The 19725-nt window shown below is 40.3% G+C and overlaps 1 long non-coding RNA gene across 1 annotated transcript in view; it reads left to right on the top strand.

Annotated features, from left to right (window-relative positions):
- The window catches only part of LOC112543694 (uncharacterized), a 46813-nt gene that overhangs the window by 21209 nt on the left and 5879 nt on the right, over positions 1-19725 (top strand). The window contains exons 3-4 of the long non-coding RNA XR_012902025.2: positions 5004-5041; positions 12290-19719. This is a non-coding gene — a long non-coding RNA (uncharacterized LOC112543694). The remainder of the gene's footprint in view (positions 1-5003; positions 5042-12289; positions 19720-19725) is intronic.

Genomic DNA, 19725 nt, shown 5'->3' with positions numbered 1-19725 from the left:
TGGGGTTAGCCCGGAGAGCACTAACTTAACCAAAACATACATTAGATTATATAGGTAGCAGATGGACGGAGGAGAAGTGATTTGATAGGTCTAGCAGCGGAAGTGAGATATGCACATAAGCCAATGGTCTACGACAGTTGCACAGCATCTTCGCCCATTGCCAATTAAACATGTTATCACTAATACAGGTAGTTATTCCTAACAAGCTAAATGAGCCAACATAAACAAAGGCATGTGGGTGGTCATTTTGTCGGCCGAAAATATACTGCGTCTCCTGCGGGGGTGGTATTGCCTTGGCACGATCTTTGGGATCCAAGCTTATTTTCTAGGAACAAAGCAGACAATGAAAAACAATCCTGCGTGGTTGTTTGGTTGTTTGGTACTGGTCTTATCAAAGTGAGGCCCTTTTGGAATGTGGTTGCCAGAGGAACCAGGGTCACGGTAACTGTTGAACTGTAGGCTTCTCAGGCTTGGCCTGATACTTTCAGATTTGAGTTTGTCAGTTCTCAGCAAGATACCATGGGCTGCCTCAATTTACCCTACAAGCACTCTCTTTCAGAGGTAATGCTATATCTACACAACATCCTCTGTCAGTGAATTTATGATGCTCGGGGGTGTCAATGTTCCACCCACACAAGTGAGATAAAGTAACTTTTACAGGCATAGCACTGTGTCAGCAGGACAGCTTCTCCTGCTGATGTAGCTTATGCTAGTCCTGGAAGTGGTTATTTATGCTGATGGGCCAGCATAGGGTTGTCTTCACTGGGCATGATACAGTGGTACAGCTGTATCAGTACAACGGTGCTGCTGAACAGACATGGCCTAAAGTGGCTTCAGTTTGCTTTAGTGTAATCCCCTCTGAAGGTAGCTTGACTTCTGAATGAGACCGTCCTCATGGATTTAATGCCCTTTAACTAATGTACTTTAGAGAGTCACCTTTAATTTTCCTTTTAATTTTCCCGAGTGTTCCAATGTACATATGTCACCTCAGAGAGCAGAGGAAGAAATTGCATGTAAAGAAAATAATCTCATTCCAATAGGGAACCAAAATTTTCACTGAAGAAGCAAACTGTGCCAGCTATAGTCAAAAAAGAATACCTCCATTGTGAAACAATGCGTTGCCGGACATTTCTTCCCTCTATAACTCTGGAGACTTTTTTGCCCCTCTCAAAGAAGGGTCTCTTTCCCCTCACTCCCATATATACATTGTATGTCAACATGGGGACACGCATATATTCATGCATACGCAAACACAATTATCTCTATATAGTGTATGTATAGCTCATTTTCTCACTCGCTCTTGATAGATATGATATCCTAAAAATAAGTTTTTGTTTTCTTCATTTAAATCATTGCTCTGAGATAGAGCTGGAGATGAGGGGCTAAGGATGCAGACTGCTGTGGGGAGAAAGGACAACCACAACCCTCTCTCACCCCAGCAGCTTGGATGAAAAGCTCCAGTCCATTGCTGCTGTAGCTCCAGTGGTCATAACTGGGGAAGGAGTGCATGCCTCCCCCCTCCCCCAGCTGTGGGATGGACACACAGGCAAACAAACACACAAAAAGAGATACTCTCTGAAATATATAGTAGATAGCTGCCCCTTTCTTTACTCCTGCCCCCTGCTGATCCAATGGGGTTATAGCTGTCCTGGTCCCCATCTCTACCCCCTTGCTGCCCTCTGTGGTCCTTCTGCAGTATAAGTCCCTCCTACCACACCCCTCCCTTTCCATTTTATGAGAAACAATTGAATTCTGGGCACATCCCATTCTCCTGGTGCAACCAAACACTGATCTTGCTTTCAGTTATAGTAAGAGGAAGCTGCATACCAAAATTGGTAGTCTTAGCTCTTACCATTTAGGCGTTCTTGAATAAATGGATTCACAGACAGACAGATGCACAGTTCTAAAATATATAGTAAAATATAAAGTGGGGTGTCTGTCACACACATGTTTATTGCCCTTTCCAAAAAGCCCATCACAAACATTGTGTTATCAGATTTTGTTGGCTTTTTGAAGCCTCATACGAGTTGAAGAGTAAAGCCAATAAGAAAGAACCCTGTGGAACTCACAAGAGAACTCAGAATGAAATGCTGATCATTTTCACAACAAATATCACTGAAAAATATCCTTAATATTTGGGCAGCTCTGGTTCTAACACTCCTGCTCATCTTTCACAGCCAACTGCTGATAAGTTGTAATTTATGTCATAGAGTAATCTCAAAGCTTACCATTCAAAACTGCAGTTAAGACCTGCTGGTGTCATTTATCTCAAATATGTTCCTCAGGAGGCTGATAGAGGACACACTCTATCATGTAGTGTTCAAGTGTTTGTTAGATTCTCCACATTCACATGTGGGGCCATTCCTCAGCTTCCACTTGTTTATATTCTCACCAGTCTTTCCTATCATTTCTCTCACTCATTTTAGAGCACACCAGTGTCCCTCTTTGAGGTCAGTGTATGAAGGGTGTCGTTTTGAAGGAACTGGTTCTCCAAGATCACTGGCATTTCCTGCCATTTTGTGACCTCAAAATACTACAAAGTAAGGGATTTTCAGGGGGAAAAGCTTTTTTCTCATCTTCAGCAGTACAATGTGACCCTGAAGTGGATTCTTTAGTCATGCACCTGTTTTTGTATCTCCATTTTATTGAAGGCATCCTGTCTCAGTGATGGTACAACTGAAGATATGCTTATTTCATAGTGCTGGAAGAGACCTTGAAAGGTCATCCAATCTAATTCCCTGCCCTCACAACAGGACTCAGTACCATACCTGACAGATTTGCCCCAAATGGCCCCCTCAAGGATTGAGCTCACAACCCTTGGTTTAGCTCTTGGAACTAGCCTTCTCCCTCCCCCGTCCCATATAGCTACTGTGCAGGAGTGCATTTCAAAGTCCTAGGAGTAGTTTTACAGGATTGCGTTCCACATCAATTTTTTATGCATACCTTGAGCATGGCCATACTGAGGCACAATACTTTACAAATCAGTGACATAGAGTGACACTGTTGCTTGGAGTGTTTGGGAATCAGTTCCCCATTTTGTGTTAGTGAGTTACTGGAGCACACAATTCCTAGAGTTTGCTTTTTTCTAGCTCCATGATGTACTCTTTGAATATTAGCATTTAGTATAATGTGACACCAGCCATGCACAGTTCTCAAGGATTTATCTGATGTTTTTGCTTGGCTGACAATGTTTCTAGTGGAAGGAACACACTTGAATCTTCTACTCAAGGACTGAAGAACAATTACTATTTTCCAAACATGTTCAGCTTGAATGAGCTTAATGCCCTCAAAGCTTTCCAGCTGAATAGCAATGCAAAGATCATTTGCATAAATGAATCTCCACACATCAGGGAATTCTGGTTGGTCATTGGTATACTCATTAGGCAGCAAGGGTGACAGTTCTGAATCCTGGAGCAGTCCACTACACTGAACACACCATCAACTTTTCTGGCTATTATATCAACAAAGAAACTTTGATTGTCAAACAGAGATGATGAACTCAACCATCTTGCTATTTCTCAATTCTTTTGCCAGTTTCAGTAGAATTGTATGGTGGTTCAGTGACATAAGCAGCCAGCAAATCATCAAACACAGTCCCTGTAACTTTAAAGTTTTCAAAGCCATCTTTTACGTAGCGAGTTGTCCACAGCATGAATGTCCTGGGTGAAAATGACTTGATCATCAGTCAGGGTATGTCTACACTACCCCACTAGTTCGAACTAGCGGGGTAATGTAGGCATACCGCACTTGCAAATGAAGCCCGGGATTTGAATTTCCCGGGCTTCGTTTGCATAAGCGGAGCCGCCATTTTTAAATCCCCGCTTGTTCGAACCCCGTGTAGCGCGGCTACACGGGGCTCGAACTAGGTAGTTCGGACTAGGTTCCTATTCCGAACTACCGGTACACCTCATGGAGGAATCCTAGTCCGAACTACCTAGTTCGAGCCCCGTGTAGCCGCGCTACACGGGGTTCGAACAAGCGGGGATTAAAAATGGCGGCTCCCCGCTTATGCAAATGAAACCCGGGAAATTCAAATCCCGGGCTTCATTTGCAAGTGCGGTATGCCTACATTACCCTCCTAGTTCGAACTAGGAGGGTAGTGTAGACATACCCTCAAATGCTCTTCTGCAACTTGTGCTGTATCATGCACTTATATAGTTTTCAGGTTGAGCTGAGAAAGGCTATTGGGTGATAACACTTTGCAGAATTAGAGTTTTTATATGGGTTAAATAGTGCAATCCCTTTGGCTGTCTCCATAGCATGGGTACCTGCATTGTCTCTATGTGGGAATTAAGGAAGTTAAGCAACTATCATCCTAAAGTGTGGTAATAGTTCATTAGAAGTGCAGGTTAGACCTCCCTTAGATTAGACCTTCAGGACCTGACCTTGGCGATGGAGCTCCCCAGCCACCGCGGCCCCATTTCTCCTTCACCTGACCGGGGATCCCCACCTGGGACGGGGCTTGCCTTCTGCCCCACTTTTGCCGCTCACTGGTTCCGCTGCTGCCCCACCCGTCTGGGGCTCTCCAGGGATGGGGCTCCCTAACCGCATGGCCTCACTTCTCCCCCATACAACTAGGACTCCTCAGGAACAGGGTTCTCACTCCACAAGGTTCTGGGGCTCTCTGATCTGGCAACATTCTGAAAATCTCAGATTTCAGAGGTTCAACCTGTACTATTAAGTCCAGTTATCTTTCCACTTTCACAGTTTTCATGGCTTGACATGAAAACTGCTCATACTGCTGAGCTGCTCGCTGTAGAGTTAGGGTGTCTTAAAGTGAAAGAGTCCTCATACCCCATTAGTTAACTTCTTTTGGTTCTTATGCAAATCCAACCCTTACCTTATTTTTAATTGTCATGAGACTTTCTGTAGTCTGTGTGTGCTCCTTACTCTGTCACTGTATTAATTAAATGAAATTATTTTCAAACAATCTACCACCATCATATTTCCATTGTCATTTATCTCAAGTTTTAACATCTCTCTTTTCTTGTTTCCCTTTTTAGTGACCTTCCTTTAGCCCTGTGGAATTGGTTTAGAGCATGTAAGTAATCTCAATGACTTAGTAACAAATGGAATTTAAAAAGTTAATGATTACAACTATTATGGGACTTATTGGCTTATGCTAGTCTGTGCTGGCTCTGTACCGGCTCTGTACCATCAGTAGTAGTTAAATGATAAGAACATTAAATAACAGTTACACTCCACTGCTCTGACAACATTGAATGCCAATATGAATGTAAAACAAAGAAAAGTTTCTCAGTACAGCTTATCATTATAACAAGCCCCCTTCAATGTATTCTCAAAAATAAATACCTCATTTGAGGAGAAATGTATCACTTTAACAAGAATCCATGTATATATTTATCTTGCTGTTTATAGGGCCAACCCTCAGCTCCCTGGCATTTGCTAAACTGTTTTGCCTAAGGAATGAAGTTGATATTCTGAGGTACTTCTTTAAAAAATACATATTAAACCATGCCACAAACATTTATCTGAAAAAAATCTCTCTTGTAACAAGTTTTAGTTGCTTCTTTGGAACAGAGAAATACAATTATTAGGCACAATTATAAAAGAAATTTATTGACCTGATACCCAATGAAATCAGTGAAAACAGATGCATATTTCTGCAAATATACTAAAATGTTTTCTTAATTCAGAACAAAGCAAAAGCACTTATATGGATTATAAGAGCCCTTGCATGGTGCTATCTGTGGACCTCAAGCTAGATCCAGTGACTTGGAGTTAAGTTTACTCAACATTTCTGCAGAATTTTTGCAAGTTAGCTGCAAAATACAATACCAGCATGCGTTGTACATACTCTACTTTTTTTACCACTGTGTTGCTGTTGATCTATCACTAGCAGATGCTTTGTTCTAGTATGGTGGGAGAGTGGATGCTATTAAGGATAGAGGGCCGATTCTTATTTCACATACACTATTTGTATACTCCCATGATACCACAATTTTCAGTTGTAGTTGCTCTTAATTTATAGAAATGAAAGAAGAAAAAAAGAGAAGAAAATCAGGAAGTCCATAGCCCAGTTGGAATATGACTTTTTAAAAATTATTATGATGGCTTCTCTTTTATGAGTGCTGCTTTTCATACTGCACTTCATTTTCTCCCTGAACCATTGTGCCAAATTCTGATAGCAAAAGAATGTCTATTGTTAAGAATGTTAATCCCTGGCTGTACTATATGAATAACTAATTTGGGTTTTGACCCTCTCTTCTAAATTAAATCTGGTGAATAATTAATCAGTTTCAAAAGATTCTAAAAGTACCTGTGATTCATAATCTGTTGTTCCTAATGTTTTAATTGAAATCAAAATTCTCTTTTCCATTTCTAGTTTGTTTGCTGCCCATCCTTCTCCTTCTCCTTCTCCTTCTCCTTCTCCTTCTCCTTCTCCTTCTCCTTCTAAGACCTTCTTTTACTCATTTGCTATAATGAGTTTGTTTGCACTTTAAAAAATAAACTATTCTATTCTGTTTCCTTATTCCTTTTTTTTACTCACACTCACTTTAGTATGCTCCATCAAATGCATCCATTACTGATAGTGTTCATACAAAATAATAGTTAAAAATCATGTTGAGGTCCCAAATGCTTCTACCTACTTTCTGAGTTTACTGAATAGTTTCAGTGCCCTCCTAGCAAAATGGAGGTTACATTGGGATTGTACTGCTAAGATATATCCTCCAGAGACTTCTTACTACTGGGGCCTCAGTCTGACCCTAGAAATACTGCAGAAGTGGAAACTGAGGAAAGGGAATCTACAGGGTTTTTTTTTTTTTACAAGTTCTGAAACTTTTAAAAAAAATTATTTGTATACTGTCCTTTATATCTTTTTATGTGAGTTTGATTACTAAAGAGTGATGAATTTGAACACCTGTCAAGGAAATGCATAACCATCTCATATGGGAGTTCCATCAAATATTGTGTATATTATTTGTTTTTCTGTATGATAAATCAGCTTTATTTCATTAGTTATTTTTTAGAAAGTCATCACTGAGTGAGTCCTTTAACGCATGGAAATCATTTTGCTTTCTTACCTTATAGTTCTGCATCACATGGTTTGCCTGGATAAGTAACTTGTCCCAAAACCATGTCAGCCATCAAAGGATCAATCAATTGTTCAGCCATTTTTTCTGCACAGAGTTAATATTTCTAGAGATCCCAAGAGAATTGTGCTGGTCCTTTAAATTCTACAAAAGATTGAGGCAATATATGGCCACAGAATAAAATGCATTGTATACATGGGCTGTTTACAATGCACTATGCTAGGTACAGGGCTGTGGAGTATTTTTAACAGTTACTGCACCAAGTACAAATATGTTATTATGACCCAGTGGAATTTGTACAATGTCTGGGGAGAAAAGAGAAAGAAAGAGAAGAAGAACACAAAAATGACTGCATAATGCTGTTCTACTATACAATCAACTTTACTACTTTAACACACAAAATATGCTTGGCAAAACATGTGCTGAGTAAGTAAACCGTTAGTGATCCATTTGGGATTGTACATTACTTTGAAATTAATTGTTTGTGCAGAAAATTTTCATTTTTAAATGGCTTCTGAGAGACCTGCTGTGCTGTTTGACTGAGTAAATGATTTCTGCTTCTTTATCAAACAGTGCAATGACATTTAGAGGGAAAAAAGAAGAATGAACCAGTATTGCTCTCCCACTTCCTGTAGCCTCACAAAATGTCATTTGTATCATGCTGGGAGTTAGTCATACAGCAATATAAAACACTTAAAATGTTTTGACTTCTGAAGTGCTTAGATAACTTAGTTTTAAAAAAAACCCAAAACCATGCGGCCATCACCTCAGCTGAAAGTCAGTGGAGGATAAACAATATATCAGAGGATCTGGCCCATTGTTTTGTTTCTTTCAACTATAACAAGTTTTTCAGCAAACAGTAAAATGTGTTTCCAAACTTTATTCCACAAGGACATCCCCTGTCCTGTTCTTGTTGTCCCTGCATTTTTTAAATCTTTGTTTTTTTCCTGTCCAAATCCTTATATTGCAGTGTCCAACTCACTTCATAACGAAGGCTGTATAAAGCTTCCTTTGGAGCTCATCAGCTGGTGGGAAGGCTCACTACTGAGTAACATGAGATGATCTTTCCCCTGCAAGAATTTAGAGCTTTCTCTCCACAGGTCAAAGCTCATGCTACCCTAGGGAGAAGTACTGATTTTTTTTTTAAATGTCAGCTTCCTCGTATCCCCAGGTCCAAACAGAAAACTACGGAGGTAGCCTGAAAATGTGTTTTTATGTTCCTCAGGGGTCCTTTTTGTTCCCCCTCCTGTTTTTTATGAGGAGCCTTATCTTTGGGTAATCTCTTCTGCAAACATAATTCAACTACCATCTCTATGTGATTCATTCTCAGATCCACCTCCTTACTCCAGACCTGGAGCCTTCTATCCAAACTAAAATCTCGGCCTTTCTCTCTGACATCTCTGTATGGATATCTAGCCATAAACTCAAATTCAACATGGTTAAAACAGAGCTTCTAATCTCCCACTCTAACCACACACCATCCACCTTTTCCCATACTCTGCCCACTGTGGACAACACCACTATCCTGCCTGTCACTTAGCCTGTAACCTTTATGTAGCCTACAATCAGGACCTTTCACATTCTGACTATGTTTCAGTCTTGCAAACACTTTCTGCATATTTTCTGCAAAATACAGCCTTCACTGTCCATCCACACAGCTAACTCTCTCATCCAAGCACTCATCATCTCACATCTTGACTACTGTAACATCCTGGTCTCTGCCCTTGACAAATGCCATCTTGCACCACTCACATCTGTTCAGAGTTCTGCTGTAAAAATTGTTTTCCTAACCCATCACTTTGATCATACCATCCATCTCTTTTGCATCCCTCCATTGGTTCCCCACTTCCTTATTGTATCAAACATAACCTGCTTGTTTTTACTTTTAGGGACCTTCATATCCTATCCCTCCCCATTCAGCAGGTCAACTTACACCTCTGATCAAATCCAATGTTGCCAGCCTCAACCATCCACATTTAAATTTTCAAGCAAGCTAACACAATATTCTTCTTCAAAACCCTCCTTTCAAACTGTCCATGAAACCTATAAAAATGATCTTTTTTACAACTGTTAGGTTGCTGGTATGCTGAGAGCTAACCCAGTGTTTCTCAACCAGTGGTACGAATACCCTGCGGGGTACTCAAGAGAAGTCTGAGGGGTACGTCAACACAACTGAAAATTATAGAAAACTGAATTTTTGTTTTACAGTGCTTTATTGTTTTTGTTTCTTTTACACCCCAAAATTTCATCACCCGTCCGGCTACGATTAGGTTTTTTAAACAAATATGTTGCAATGGTAGAAAAAAAAGTGTGTGTCTGAAAACTGTAGTTACTGGGGGTACTTATAATTTTTTAAAGGGGTGCTTCATAAAAAAGGTTGAGAAACACTGTGCTAACCAGGGATGTCATATTTTGCTTCCCTCTCAGCAGGTTTGTGTCCATCTATTGCTTATACTTAGGTAGTATCTTTTGTGTGCATGTGCATGCATGTACGCAGTGCCTAGAGGGTTCCTAGACATGATAGTATACAAATAATAAAATGAGCTTATATTTTTGTACCTCAGTTTTACAACCCAATCCCTGAAGTCTTGTCATGGCCATCAACCTACTGATTATTGATGGCTAGCTGATATTCTGTTTGGAGCCATTTAGCACAACTGATTAGTTTTGCTCAAGGTACATAAGAAGCTTTGTGTTGAGATGTCTCCTCTCCTGTGAGGAGTCAAGCAGTCATGCTCAAATCCCCCTCAGCCTTTTTTTGGCTCAAAGAGAGGAGAGCAGAAAAGGAAATTTAACTTATGTCTTCCATATGGCAGCAAGCTACCACCCCTCTATCATTAAGTAGAGAAAATCAACCTTAGATCCACAGTCCTCACAGACATACTTCTGAGAACTGGTTCTCTAGCATGTTAAGTCAGGAAGGGTAGAAGTCCCAGTGGGACTTAGAAGACCAAGGCTCACTTCCTTATTCTTTCACAAGCTTCGTGTGGCCTTGCCCAAATCACCTGCTCTCTCTATACTTCAATTACCCATCTGTAAAATGCAGCTAATAGAACATTCCTAACTCATGCTATGGGAAGGGGGCATGTAAGCCCCTTAGGTATGTTTGTGAGTCTCATATTTCAGAGAAACTTTTGCTTTATGCTTCTAGTACCCCATATGTTTTCATCTCGCCTTTTGCCTTTGTTCCACTTCTTTATGGTGTAAGCAAAATGTATGAGCCCCATTTACATATTTCTCCTCATTTTTTTAATATCAGACTTAGATTATTTTTGTTAAATGAAAAGTTAAGTTTAAAAATAATAATCCCCTTACCCAAAAGGAAGAAATGGCAGCTTTACTGCAAAACAATGTTAATGTAGTGTTTTTGCAACTGCAAGGCTATCCAAAAGTATCCTGCAGTGAAAGACTGTGGTTTGCCAATGAACAGACATTAGCACAGTTGTCAGACAATAAAGTAATATTACAGCAGCTTTATTCCTAGAAAACAAATTTAAATACAGTGGGCCAGATTTACTCCTAAAACTGCAGTAATAATAATAATGACTATACTTAGCTCTTTATTCACTTTCCATTGGTAGAACTTAAAGTGCTTTACAAAGAAGGATTTCTTTATTCCTGTTTTACATACGAAAAAACTGAGCAACAGAGAGATGAGGTGATATCCCCAAAGTCACCCAGCAGGTCAGTGGTAGAGCTAGGAATAACTCAGATTTCCTGAGTGCTAGTTTAGAGCTCTATGTAATAGAATACAGCACATCTCTGTAAGAGGCACAAATTTGGTTCAGGCATACCACCTTAACAAGACACAGAACATGCCTCTAAGGTTAGCCCCAAATCATGGGACTCATTAGAGTAAGAAACAAAAGACAGAACTATGTAGCACTTTAAAGATATAGGCTGTGTCTAGACTGGCAAGTTTTTCCGCAAAAATCATCTGCTTTTGCGGAAAAACTTGCCAGCTGTCTACACTGGCTGCTTGAATTTCCGCAAGAACACTGACAATCTCATGTAAGATCATCAGTGTTCTTGCGGAAATACTGTGCTACTCCCGTTCTGGCAAAAGCCCTCTTGCGCAAATAATTTGCGCAAGAGGGCCAGTGTAGACAGCACAATACTGTTTTCCACAAAAAAGCCCTGATGGCTAAAATGGCGATCGGAGCTTTTTTGTGGAAAAGCGAGTCTATATTGGCCACGGACGCTTTTCCGCAAAAAGTGCTTTTGCGGAAAAGCATCCTGCCAATCTAGACGCGCTTTTCCGAAAATGCTTTTAATGCAAAACTTTTCCGTTAAAAGCATTTCCGGAAAATCATGCCAGTGCAGACATAGCCTAAGTGCTACATAATTCTGTCTTTTGTTTCAGCTACACCAGACTAACACAGCTGCATCTCTATCACTAGAGTAAGAAAGGTGATGTTTCACACACACACAAAACTGTCTATTTTCAGTTTGGGGCAAAATCTGAAATGTAAATGACAATTTTCATAAAAATTGTGAAAGCTAGAAAAAACTGATGTTTCCCCACCTTTTTCTGATTCCCATTGAGCAGATGTAACTGTTCACAGTGGAATAATAAGAAATCTGCTGAGTTACCAAAAGTGAAAACCAGATTGATGATATTCTGTTGGTAACTACACTAGTGCCATAATAATTACAGGATTTTCCTAATAGATCAATACAAATAGCTTTGGAAAAGAAAAGAGATGCAACTGAGGTTCACTACATAAGTAACGCCATTAGTCAAAATATGGTAATATTAATCCTATGCAATGCTGCAATAAGTTTATACCTTATAATGTCAATTTGTAGTTTATTTAAATCTATGTCTAAGTGACATAGAAAACTCAATTTTATTTCCAATAGTAGCTTAGCCACTTAGGCACCGATTTTTAAAGGCAGTTAGGATTGTGGCTCTTAGTATGCAAAGCTTAATGGATTTAGGGACCAAAATCTCATTTTCAGAAAAGATTTAGGCACATAGGTGCCAGAATCCTATTATGCTACGTGCTTATCAAATGTGGACTCTTTATTGAGAATTAATTAGTATTGTTTAGTATTACAGAGCCATAGCCCATCAGTAAAAAAAACTGGTAAACAAGTTTTAAGATTGACTTTTCAGCAAGAAGAAGGAAATATTATTCAGTCAAGATGATATGATTACTTCTTTCATTCACTTCATTGTTTATACTTCAAACATTGTTACATTGACTGGTACTATTTTCTCCATTTGATAGCTTACAAGAAATTGTCATCGGAGTCCACAGATCAAATGAAGCCTATGTAATTTGCAATATTAAAACAGGTATTTTGCTACTGACATGGGCATTGTCCTTAATCTGGTAGTTTACCATTAATTTAACATAGGTTGGGGATTTTTTTGATCTGTGAAAATGTGTGCCTTTTTTTATATCTATTCTTGGAAAACATAATCTTAACCAGACAAAGACATATATCCCTCTGTACATCCCAGCTGTGCCATTATTTTCCTGACTGTTTATGGAAAACAAGATAATGTGTTTGACAGCCTTATTTTTTTTCCACTGTATTGTTCTAACCTAAGGAATGTTTCTACCACAACCATGTGTTTCCACTTAATATTCACTGTTCTCTGACAATATTATTATTCTAAGCAATGCATGGGAGAGTGATGGAATCCATTCTCCAATTTACAAACATGAGTTGTACTAACTCCTCATCTCCATGGCACCTCTTAACTGCTGTACCTGGTGATTTACTCATGAAAAATTAAAATGCATAACAGTGTCATGTTGCAATTTTTACAGAGGCTGAAAATACCTCATTGTTGATTTCTTGCAGGAGGAATACTGACATTGTCAGAGTGAAGTCACAGCAGACTTTGAGTTCCATCCTATTTGCAAAATCTGTCATAGCTGTAGCTCTTGGGGAGGGGGTTTGATCCACCCTGATCTGCTATGCCCTCTCCCCTAAATAAGATGCAGGAGATTAAACATCTGTGAATGTAAAAGGTAGAAATTCATCTAACATGCATCCCATACATACACACTTAATTTATGAAAAACGAATTGTGACAATGCACGGTTTTATAAAGGATATAATACCATGTATTGCTAGCTCTGTGGTACACTGACATGCATTTTATGTAGGTCTATGCCCTAGAAATTGTCAGCTGTAAAACAAAGCCAATATGCCAAATGCTCAGACTCATCTACTACAAGTTCTTCCCTCTTGAAAGGGAACATAAATGGTACTTACCCATATCTCTGTATTTTCTAGGAATTTATGAGTAAATACACAGGATTTAAGCATTAGCTTTTTCTAAAAGGAAGAGACAAGAGACATTCTCTTGTGCATGTATAATTCTGGTAAATGCGCACATGGAGTAAGCAGTAATTTTCATATGCATTTTTGCAAATTCTAAAAATCCGCTTCAGAGCACACTGCTGTGTGGTATACAAATATGTTCTAGCATCTTCCACTTGCCAGTGAGAAACTATACCCCAGGGTGGATTAATGAATTAATGTATACTTGAAACTCTTCTTCCTCCACGTGCCTTGGAATATGCAGCCACCACTGAATACTGATGTGGTAGCAAAATCCTCATTCTGTTAAGTCAGTTGAAGTCTCTTTGTCTTCCATGGGCTCAGTATCTGACCCATGATTAAGGCTGAGATTTAGTTATGGGTATTTTTAATAAGTCTTGGACAGGTCATGGGCAATAAACAAAAAAATCATGCCCCCATTACCTGTCCATGATTTGTATTACAAATACCCCTGACTAAATCTTTGTTGAAGATCCCTTTGGTAGAGCTGATGGGGGTGGGGATGGAAATGGGGGATAGTGAGAAGTGAGGGACAGGGCCGGCAGTACCACCTGCCAGGGACTACAGAGCAGTGGCTACTTCAGCCCCCCCCCAAGACAATCCCCCCCATCCTATCACTGCTCCTGATGCCCCTGACTGCTGCTCTAATGAACCCCAGGACAAACTGCCTAGGGCCATGCAAACAGCAGCCAGTGCAGCTAATCCCAGGAACCACCTTAGCGACAGCTGGTGCGGTTGACTGTAGAGCCGCTCCAGCAGTAGTCATTGTGACTATCCCTGGAGTCAGCCACACTGGCCACTGCAGAAGTTACAGAAACGTCTGTGACAGAGATAGCCAGGATGCATGAAAAACAGAAATTCTAGAAGTTGGGATGCCAGAATTTCATGGTTCAGGGATTTCTCCCTCATCTGAGCTGGAGAAGGAAAAGAATTTCAGACTCAGGAGCCTCAAGCCATTATTGTAGAATCATAGTACTGGAAGGGATTTTGAGAGGTCATTTAATCCAGTCCACTGTATTCATGGCAGGGTTAAATTTATAGACCATGCCTGACAGGTGTTTCTCTAACCTGCTCTTAAAAATCTCCAGTGATGGAGATTCCACAACCTCTCTCGGCAATTTGTTCTGATGCTTCCTAACCGTTAGGAAGTTTTTCCAGGTGTCCACCCTAATAGACCCTTGCTGCAATTTAAGTCATTGCTTCTTTTCTGATCATTAGAGGTGAAGGAGAATATTTTTTCTCCCCTCTCCTTGTAACAGCACTCTAGGTACAGTTTTGTCTTCTGTTCTTCAGACTAAAAAAAACCTAGTTTTTTCAATCTTCCCTCATAGATCATGTTTTCGTGACCTTTAATCATTTTTGCTGCTCTCCTCTGGACCTACTTTAGTGTGTCCCTTTCTTTCCTGAAATGTGATGTCCAGAACTGGACACAATACTCCAGATGAGGTCTAATCAACACTGAGTACAGCAGAAGAATGACTTCTCAGCTCTTGTTTACAGCACTCCTGCTACTGCATCCCAGAATGTTGTTTGTTTTCTTTTTGTAATAGTGTTACACTGTTGACTTGTATGTAGCTTGTGATCCATTATAGCCCCAAATTTCCTTCCACAGTACTCTTTCCTAAGCAGTCATTTTCCATTCTGTACTTGTGCAGCTGATCGTTCCTTCCTAAGTGGAGTACTTTGCATTTGTTCCTATTGAATTTCATCCTGTTTACTTCAGACCATTTCTCCAGTTTGTCCAGATCTTTTTCAGTTTTAATCCTATCTTCCAAAGTGCTTATCTCCTCCTAGTTTGGTATTGCCCACAAACTTTATTAGTGTACTCTCTGTGCCATAATCTAAAGCATTCCTGAAGGGAACTGGACCCAGAACTACTCCCCGCAGGATCCCACTCATTATGCCCTTCCAGCTGGACTGTGAACTACTGATAATTACTCTCTGGAAACAGTCTCTCAACCACCCACCATACAGTAGCTCCAGCTAGGTTGTATTTTCCTACTTGTTTTATGAGGTCACGAGACACAGTATCAAAAGCCTTACTAAAATCAAGATACAGGTAGTCCTCACATTTCTGATGCTTGACTTACAGTGAACATCACTTACAACATTTCTGAATTTACCCCCAGATTTGACTTACGGACATTGGTTTAAACTTTATTATACTCCATCCTGCAAGGGACTGTATTGAAGTTCTGAATTGCAATGTTTTGGCTTATGACTCAGTGTTCAGGAACTAACTGTGTCATAAGTCCGAGGTCTGCCTGTATACATGTAGGGTGCGTCTAGACTGGCAAGATTTTGCGCAAAAGTGGCTGCTTTTGCGCAAAAACTTGCCAGCTGTCTACACTGGCCACTTGAATTTGCACTTTGTAATGTACAAAATCAGTGCTTCTTGCGCAAATACTTTCATGCTCCCGCTCAGGAAAAAGCCCTCTTGCGCAAGAGGGCCAGTGTAGACAGGGAAGAACTGTTTTGAGCAAAAAAGCCCCGATGGCTAAAATGGGGATCAGGGCTTTCTTGCACAAAATCGCATCTAGACTGGCCACAGATGCTTTTGTGCAAAAGCAGTTTTTGCACAAAAGCATCCGTGCCAATCTAGACACGCTTTTGCGGAAATGCTTTTAATGGAAAAACTTTTCCATTAAAAGTATTTCCACAAAATTATGCCAGTCTAGACGCAGCCATACTGTATACTACTGCTTCCTCCCTATTCCCAAGGCTAGTTACCCTGTTACAGAAAATAATTGGGTTGGTTTGACATCATCTGTGCTTGACAAATCTTGACTCTTATTTATCACAATTATCTTCTAGGAGTTTACAAATTGCTCAATTATTTGTTCCATTATTTTTCAGGATACTGAAGTTAAACTGACTGATCTGTAATTCCCCCCTCTGTAAATATCTAGAGCCTCCTGCACTCTTCATCTAGATTAATTTATTTTCCTACTTTGTATCTCCGCTGTCCTGAAGTTTCCTTCCACTTCCCAGTCTCCCTCATACACAATCTCTAATGTCATCTTCCTTGCTCAAGCCATCTTCAATTTAGTTCTGTGCCTAATCATGTTCTTGGCCTAGTTTGAAGACTGAAAACCCTCTCCACCCATCTCTTTGCTACAATAAACGAAACTAACAAAAACCTGGGATTTAATACTACTATTTGTATAATGACACCTTCCTAACCTTCTCGGAAGCAATCTCATTAAATAACTCACCCCAATCTATCCTCCTTTGCCTCTGAGGTCTCTATCGAAGTAACTGGCCTTCTTAGGTAGGTCTTTATTAATTTCAGCTCACTGAAGCTCCTTTCATTAGCAGCCACAGTTGCTTAAAGACAGCAGAAACTACTCAGTCCATTTCTGTGTTAGGGAAACACTAATTTAAAGACCTTTTATTAATCTAGTTAAGGCAATCAGTGGGTGCCTTTGTTTCCAAATAATCCTTAAAGTTTTACTTACACAAACCAGTGAAAAACTCAACCTCCATTCACAAAACTCTGAGTTTAAGTGGTCAGATTAGTTGCTTGCTAACTTTCAAGCATTCTTTTAGGGGTTTTCACTGCTGAGTTTTTTCATTGTCTCTCCGTCAAAAAAAGGAAACCCTACTCCCATCTTCATCATACTCATCTTCTCATCTAATAGCAATAATAATGTGTGTAAAATGGAGTTGGAGTGGCATTAAAAAACTCTGAGATTTTGCATTACTTGCCTTTTATTCTTTGAAATTCCTAAAATGTTGTCTTGTACAGCAGCTCTTTCCTTACATGCAACAACAATACCACAAATCACAATTCCAATGCAGCAGTTTGAAGGCCACCAAATAAACAGTCAACCATTTGATCAAGATTTTGCAGAGTCAAAATCTGGACTCTGCAATTTTTTCTCACACTGTTATTTTTGCTAAGGTTTGTGGATTACCTCTCTGTCAAAATGAGGAACAAAAACTCTAAAATGTTTATTTGCAAGCTGTCAGCTTCTGACTTAAGATTGTGTGAAGTCTTGATCTCTTTAAAAGCCTCAAAAGCATCCTCAAACTGATTTTTGTTGTGGATGGATGATCATTTAATCATACTTTGGCATTTTCATGTATTGCTGATATGCCTTTTTAAAACAGCTCAATGACTTGTAGAAGCAGAAAACAGAGTATATGATCTCTGAACATTCATTTTGACATACTTGGAGCTAAAATGGAAAAAGTTGGTGAACCCAGTTTTACAATTCAGAAAAGGAAGATGGGGAATATGACTGCAAGAGCAAGCAAGTGAAACAGAATGAAGAGGAAAGAGGTGAACTGTACATTAACCAATACTTCTGGCATAACTCTCTCCATTAGGAATTTTGATAAAGAGGTAGACTTGCCTTTCTATGCATTCTCTAGGCAAAAAAAACCCCCAAAAACTAAAGTTCTAAATTAACAAGGCAATTTTCTATCAAAAAACAGCAAAAAGAATTAATCACATATGGCCAGTAGCTGAGCATGTTCAAAGTCAAAATTCTGCCACATGCTTTCAATTATCAAACTGCTTTCAGCATAATAACATGAGAATCTAGCAGACCTTTCTGTCCTGCAATCAGAGTGTCCTGGATACAACAATTCACCACCCAGCTTCATGCAGCAATAGGCACTCCAATACCCAATAAGCTTGACAAACCCAAATCAACAACTTCACTTGCTAAGGGGAAGGCTCAGAAGAACAAGTAACAGAGTCCTCCATGGATTTTTCAACAGGAGCATGATCAAACTTCATTCATTGAAAGAAACTTTAAAGCTCAGTCACAGTTTTCTGATCTTTTTTTTCCGTGGCCTGCTGTGGCAATCCTTTCTGTGACAGGTTAGTGCCACAGATTTAAAATAATCAAATAAACATAGATTGTGATCAAAGCTATGAGGAAATTTCACTGTACCCCAAATCCAGCCCTCACTCTCACTACATCATGAAAGAGGAAATTCTTGGGCGGTGGGGAGTGGGATGCACAAAGGTGTGCTGGGAATTACACAACCCCTTTATGAAGGTCAGCTGTGGTAGACTCCAAACATAGCTGTGCTCAGGGGAGTTAGTGTGAGTTGGAAGCAAATATTTATTTCTGCATGGGGCTTTTTCCTTTTAATAATGAACTACACAGAACATGCAATGTGGTTCAGTTAATATGACTAGGCAAATTTTTAGCTTTGTCTTGATTGATAAGCATTTACATTGGTAACCTTAATGTTTCACTTGAGTGATTTTTTTTTTATCCATACTGTACTGAAAAGGTGGATTGATTTTACCTTCCTGATAATTTGTTATGTTATGAAATAACCATTCCAATACGTAAGTAAATTTTCCTCATTTTTTTTGTTTGAATAGATGATCAATGAATAAATGACATGATGTGAATACATGTGTATATACTACCTGTGTGTGATGTCACAGCATACATTTACTACTACTGCATACTGCTGATGCTTAATTAGTGTATCATATAAAGCAGAGCTATCCTCCTGGACTACATCTAGACTGGCATGATTTTCCGCAAATGCTTTTAACAGAAAAGTTTTTCCGTTAAAAGTATTTGCGGAAAAGAGCGTCTAGACTGGCACGGAGTTATTGTTATAATGATGCGCTTTTGCGCAAAAGCACGACTACATTGGTGGCGTGCTTTTGCACAAAAGCAGAAGCCCAGAGCCATTTGAAGAGGGCAAAAGGGCACCAGCCCTTTCTGGGAGTGGGGGCTGGAGCTCCTTTCAGACATGTGTTTAAAGGGATCTCACCGGACAGCCATTTGTCTCCTGCTCCGTGCTGTAGGACCTCTTGCAGGGACTGCCAGCCCTAGCAGTTTTGGTGGTTGCCCTCTGCCTTTTGGACACCACTGCCTTTTGCCACCTAGTGCTTTTGCCTGTTTTTTTTTCTTCTTTTGCCTTGTTTTGTCTGCCATGGAGCCAGGGGTGGCAATGTGCCTGCTCTGGCCACTACCAGCCATTTTGGAGTGCCTGCAGCTGCTGCTCCAGACTGGTGCCCTCCTGTTCCAGGACCAGGAGGTGCAGACCACTTTGGACTCCCTCACCACGGAGGCCATGTGGCATCCCCACCCCACTATGGAGACTGGACACCAGCACCGACTGGTGGGATCGGCTGATCCTGGGGCAATGGGGCGACCAGCAATGGCTCCGGAACTTCCAACTGTGAAAGTAGACGTTCCTAGAGCTGTGCGCCTGGCTCGCCCCCGCGCTCCAGAGTGCCACCACCTGGCTGCGGGCACCCATCCCCGTTGACAAGAGGGTCGCCATCGCACTTTAGAAACTGGCCACCTCGGACAGTTACCGATCGGTGGCACAGAAATTCGGGGTGGGAAGATCCACTGTCGGTGTCGTCATGATGGAGGTAAGT

This window comes from Pelodiscus sinensis, chromosome 2 (assembly GCF_052426305.1).
Source record: "Pelodiscus sinensis isolate ZL-2025 chromosome 2, ASM5242630v1, whole genome shotgun sequence".
NCBI lineage: Eukaryota > Metazoa > Chordata > Testudines > Trionychidae > Pelodiscus > Pelodiscus sinensis.
This window is presented reverse-complemented; position numbering and strand designations above follow the sequence as displayed.